The 5886-nt window shown below is 39.3% G+C and overlaps 1 non-coding gene across 1 annotated transcript; it reads left to right on the top strand.

Moving 5' to 3' along the window:
• The first annotated feature begins 869 nt into the window (after positions 1-869).
• LOC138833431 (U6 spliceosomal RNA) lies at positions 870-976 on the top strand. The gene has a single exon (XR_011373906.1). It is a non-coding gene; the product is annotated as a U6 spliceosomal RNA (small nuclear RNA).
• Positions 977-5886: the final 4910 nt, after the last annotated feature.

Genomic DNA, 5886 nt, shown 5'->3' with positions numbered 1-5886 from the left:
AATCATCAGCCTTCTAAAATCAGCTTCATTTCTTGGGTAAGGTTACCAATCAGTCCAACTAATATCCACCCAGAGGCTTTTAATAAAGCAAGTTTTAAGGAAGAATATAACATGAAGTGACAACTACAGAAATTCCACAGAGACCTGACATCTTTCACATTTCTGTCTTCCTTCTCTTCTCATACTTCAGAAAGTATTGACTAACACTATAAATATACTGCAATTATAAGTTAAGGATCAGTGTTTGGGATTCCACCCAAAACAAAGCCATGTATATCAAGAAAGTCAATGTTTTCAACTCAGAGTACTAAACAAAAGAGGGAGAAAATTAAGGTTAGCTATATATGTTAAGCACAAATATAGGCAATACCAAGATATCTTAAAATTGTATACTTTTACTGGATAAAGTGGCTCAAACCTGTAATATTATCTACTTAGAAAACAGAGATTAGAGAATTTCAGTTCCAGGCAAGCCCAGACCAAAAAAAAAAAAAAAAAAAAGAAGAAGTTTCAGAAACTCTAACCATTTGATGGGTGCTATGTGTTTCGCTTGTGTTAGGAGGACCACAGTCCAAGCAGAACCAGGCATAGTGATACTTACCTCAAAAGAAGCAATCAAGTTACAATCTGCAGGTATGGCAGTAGTAGAGATACCAACGTTGTAAAGTTCCTTTCATTGTTGCAATGGGTCTACTTGTATCCCTATTTAAACATTTTCCCCTTCCCCTCCACAAATTATGCCAACATCAAAAATGTGTGCTTATGTAAGAAATGCATGATTGTAAAATTTCATGACAATTCTTTTGAATTTACATTTTTGTGGAATTGACTAAGAAAATAAATTACACCTTCTATATAAAAAATGTTCTGTGCTTAATCCGGCAGCCTATACACTAACATCGGAATGATACAGAGAAGATTAGCATGGCCCCTGCTCAAGGATGACTCGAAAATTAGTGAAGCAATCCATATTTTTACAACAACAAATGCTGGAGGGGATGGGGCCGCCAGGGAACCCTACTGCATTCTTGGTGGGAGTGTAAAAGTCTTCAACCACTTTGGAAAGCAGTATGGAGTTTCCTCAAATGACTCCACATAAAACTCCCCTATGACCCAGCAATCCCACTTTTGTTCATTTACCCAAAGGATCACAAATAAGACCATACTAAAACTACCAGCACAACTATGTTTATTGCAGCATTATTTACCATAGCTAAGATATGGAACCAACCCAGATGCCCCTCAGTAGATGAATGGATCAAGAAAACCTGGTAAATATATACAATTGCATGCTCTGCCTCCATCAGAAAGAATGACATTGCCCAATTTGTTAGAAAATGGAAAGATTTGGAAAAAATTTTTAAGTGAAGTAAGCCAACTCCAAAGAAATATAGGTCCCATGGTTTCTCTTATTTTCAATAGCTAATATATGTCCGGGATTATCAGAAAATGTCTTAAGCTATGTGCATTTGACCAGATAAGATGATGTTAAGCTAAACGAACACCAAGATAGGTACACAAGTGATTCTATCTTGCTATTATTTCTAACATACTTATACTGTACGATGTGATTTTTTTTTGTTCCTTTATATGTTCCTCAACCACGCTATAACCCCTTTTTTCACTGTATTTGAAGTTGGTGCACCTACATCTTGTATATACGTTTCTCTAATTTGGGGAGAAGAAGAAAACAACAAAATGCTTAAATAGGGATATGGGTTGACCCATTGTAACAATGAGATGCACAAGACGTATGATGAAAAATGAATTTTACAATTTAGGTAGGGGAAGGAGAGAGGAGGAGTGGAGTGTATTTGTGGAGGTGGGAGAGAAGGGATGGTGGGGGAAAAATAAAGGAGGAGGTAGCAATGCTTGTTAGGAAATGTACTCATTACCTTGCTCATGTAAATGTAACCCCTCTGTGCAGTATTTTTAAAATTAAAAAAATGTATAAAAATGTTCTGAGATTGAAGAGTTTATATCCCTTATTTTATCCATATAATCTTGTTAACAAATAAATTAATGCAAAACACTGACACGAGGGTATTTTGAATAAATGTGTGTGTGTGTGTGCACACGGGTACACAAGTGTGTTGGAGTGCTCAGAATTTGAACTCAGGGCTTTAAGGTCTTGCTAGGCCTTTCCTCTCTAGATTGGTGAACTACTATATGAACGACATCTCCACTCCTGGCTCTTTGCTAGTTCATTAAATTTTTTTGAAAAATAATCTCAAAAAATAATTTTGCCCTGATTGGCTTCCAACTGTTATCCACAGATCTCAGCCTCCTGAGTAGATATCTCAAGTAAACAAGATTACGGGTGTGACCAAGCAGCACAAGGTTTTCAGAATAATTTTAAAAGTAGAAGAAAATTTACTTCGTGGGGGCCTGTTTTTATCATCTCCTACTTTTAAAGCACTTTGCTTTAAAAGCAAAGGTGAATTTATTAAATTAAATGTGAATTTATTTCTCTTTTGGATTCTTAAAAGACAGAAAGTGATGATATTTAAAAGTTTTGGTACTTTTTAAAAAGAAAAATGGAACTGTAGTACAGAAGAAATTTGGCTGTCTTTGAAACTCAATGTATAAGTTCAATTCTGTGCATGATAATGCAATGTCACCAACACAGTCTGTGTTGAAGACAAATTGTGACAGAAAACAATCATCATCGGCAATAATTGCTATGCTGTTATTTCTTGAGCAATATTAATATTGAATTTAGAGTGTAAGAGAATGGTGAGATTTTACCTACCTTTTCTGAATTGCTGAAAGACTTTTGGAAACTTTGACTCATTTTTTTTCCTCACTGTGTGTATTTGGGCCATGCATTTAGTGCCTTTAATTACAATTTTTCCCAACACTTAAATGGTAATAATATTAGTATTATAGCAAATGTTATCTTAAGAATTAAGAGCAATAAAACTTGTGAAAAACTTAACATAAACTTCTATGAATGAGCTTTTGAGTTTAGCCAACAGTTTTTTAAATACTAAATAAAATGTATTACAGAAACCATTACATGAAGTGAGCAACCAGAAGTAATGTTATCTATTGACAATGCTCTGCTTCCAAGGAAGCCAAGAGGATAACTCTCATGCTGTAAATCAAACTGGTTATCTTATGTCTTGATAGTGTAAAAATATCAGGGACATTTATAAAGAAGGAATGTTGTAGACAGATGTGAAGTCCGTATGAAAATGTACAAAACTGATAAAACGTAAGAGTATCTGAGCAGTATATTTTGTTTTATATAATCTAAGGTACATCACAAAGATAGGGAAAACCTAGAAGAATGAATTCTCTTTTTGAAATTCTATCATAGATCCTTAGCAGGATGAACTCTTTCCTCATTCTTGTAGAGGCATCATCAGATGAGAGGAACTCTTTTTTTGTTTGTTTCCTTCCATTTATTCTTCGGTTTGAAATCTGAACTACATGAGACTGAAAGAAACCAAAATTAGACATGCAGGATTTGGAAAGAGCAATCAACATAAAATAAATAAAGTATATAAAGCTTTGTAAAAGGTCTAACCAAATTAAGTAGTATAGTCTCAAGCATAAACAGAAATTGATTTAAGCAATATCATTTTATTGAAAAGTAAAAAATGTTAGGAGTTGCTTAATTTTTCCTTTCTACTATATTAAATTAAGTATTCACTTTGTATAGAGATATTAAAGATGAGATTAACAAGAAACTTGATTTAATATGGACGAAAGTTCTGAATAGACCTGCTTTCCAAAAAGCCCTGAAAATCACCAGTGGGTTTACAAATTTGTGTTTAATACCACTTCTATGCTGGCTTAATGCTTTCTGAACAAAAGTCATTAGAGAAATGCAACTCAAAATTACTATGATACTCCTCCATAACTATTATAACTCTTATCAACAAAATCAAAGGAGTCAGGTGTGGTGGTAAAAGCTTGTAATTCCAAGCATTTAGGGGGTTGGAGTAAGAGGATTTGATTCTAAGGCCAGTCTGGGGTACTGCACATAGGAAAAACCTGCCCTTGAAAATACTCAGAAGGTAAGAATGTTGTGAGAGTGTGGAGGAAAGGAAATTTTGTACTCTCTTGGTCAAAATACAGGTTAATATTCTCATTGTAGAAAGTAGTATGCAGTTTTCTTTCTTTCTTTCTTTCTTTCTTTCTTTCTTTCTTTCTTTCTTTCTTTCTTTCTTTCTTTCTTTCTTTCTTTCTTTCTTTCTTTCTTTCTTTTTGGGGGGTGGTCCGGTTGTGGGGCCTGAACTCTGGGCCTGGGCGCTGTCCCTCAGTTCTTCAGCTCAAGGCTAGCACACTACCACTTGAGCCACAGCACCACTTCTGGCTTTTTTCTATTTGCTTATGTGGTGCTGAGGAATCAAACCCAGAGCCTCATGCATGCAAGGCAAGCGCTCTACCACTGAGCCACCTTCCCAGCCCCAAGTATGCAGTTTTCTAAAGAAATGCAAAGATGAAATATCATTTGAACCACTGATCATGTGATTATCTCTCTGGGTAGCTTGAGTTTTGTGTTTTACAGATACACTTCAGGATTTCTTTTTCATGAATCAAACATGGGAAAGAACTAAATGCAACCTCCCTTAATTCAAAAAAGAATAGAAGCTATATTTATTTGTATTACTGTGCATGAAGAAATCCTGGAGATTTCTGGCTAATTCAGAGGGCCCCATGCAAAAATATAGGACAAGAGGAAAGTAAAACTGTTTTGAAAGTATAATAGGTTATCATTGATGAAAAGGTGTAGTGGTCATTTTTCCTTTTTTTGTGTGTGTGTGCCAGTTGATCAGTGCAGAAGCAAGGCTGTACCCTGGAGCCCTTTCAATATCACCACGTGAACTTCCATTTATGTAGTCCCTGTGGGTGTGGGGCCTCTTCAGGTCACCCGTTGAGAAGTGGGGCCCCCTCCCTTGTGGTGGATGTGCAGTGAAGGGATGTGTGTGTGCATGATCCCTACCATTGCCAGATGAGCCCTGTCCACCCTGCCCACCTCCCTTCCCATTCTCACTTGTTCCATTTCACCCAGGATCTGGCAGCCATGGGGCTGGAGTTGAGTCCACTGCTGCCCTCTCCTCTGCCAGGTGTGCTGGTACTGGTCTTTGGTGGTCCTGGGTGCAAGTGCCATCCCAGTGAGACTCTGTTGTGGGGTCACTGCCTGCCCCCATGGGTGTGGGGTGGAGAACACCATGCTTGTACACTGCACAGTCCACAGGAGAAGGAATGCTTGGTGGACAATTCACCCCCTTGGGGCCAGGAAGCCCAGCCTTGGTTCAGACTTTAGGGCAGAATGGGGATTAGAGTCGTGTGCTGGCCCTTCTGCCAGCGGGCTTGTGACAGCTGTGGCAGCTGAGCACCCTGGAGCCCCTTCAGCATCCCCACGGACCTCCATTTTCTGGTCCCTGTGATCTCGGGTAAGGTGCCATCCCTGCATATGCCCATCAGTGCCAGAGGAGCATGGACTTGCAGTGCACCAGCTGCAGCACTGGGGGATCAAAGCCCCTTTGGCTTTGCTGTATAGCCTCCTCCATTGTCCTTCTGGTCCACATGGGCCCAGCTCTGGGTGCCATTCCGGGGATGCTCCCTTTGGCAGCAATGGGCTCATCCTCTACCCTCATTGGTATCCAAAGCAGGAGTGGGTCTGGCCTTGGCAATGCAGGCCACACACATGGAAGGCAGGACTTGGGGTCTGCCCTGCCTTACCTCCTGGCTTTGGCACCTGAGGCTGGGTTGCTTGGTCTGGTCACTGATGGAGCTTTGTTGGATGCAGCCCACCACAACAAATACTGCAACTGCTGCGACAGCAGTGCAGTTTTCCAGACCCCCTCAGGGTCACCACAGGGACCTCTGATGGGTCTACATGAGCTGGGTGTGAGTGTCATCCCAGGACTC

The sequence above is a fragment of the Dipodomys merriami genome, unplaced genomic scaffold (assembly GCF_024711535.1).
Source record: "Dipodomys merriami isolate MVZ:Mamm:240054 unplaced genomic scaffold, mDipMer1.0.p SCAF_207, whole genome shotgun sequence".
Classification (NCBI taxonomy): Eukaryota; Metazoa; Chordata; class Mammalia; order Rodentia; family Heteromyidae; genus Dipodomys; species Dipodomys merriami.
Note: the sequence above shows the minus strand (reverse complement) of the source record. Positions and strands in the feature narration are given on the sequence as shown.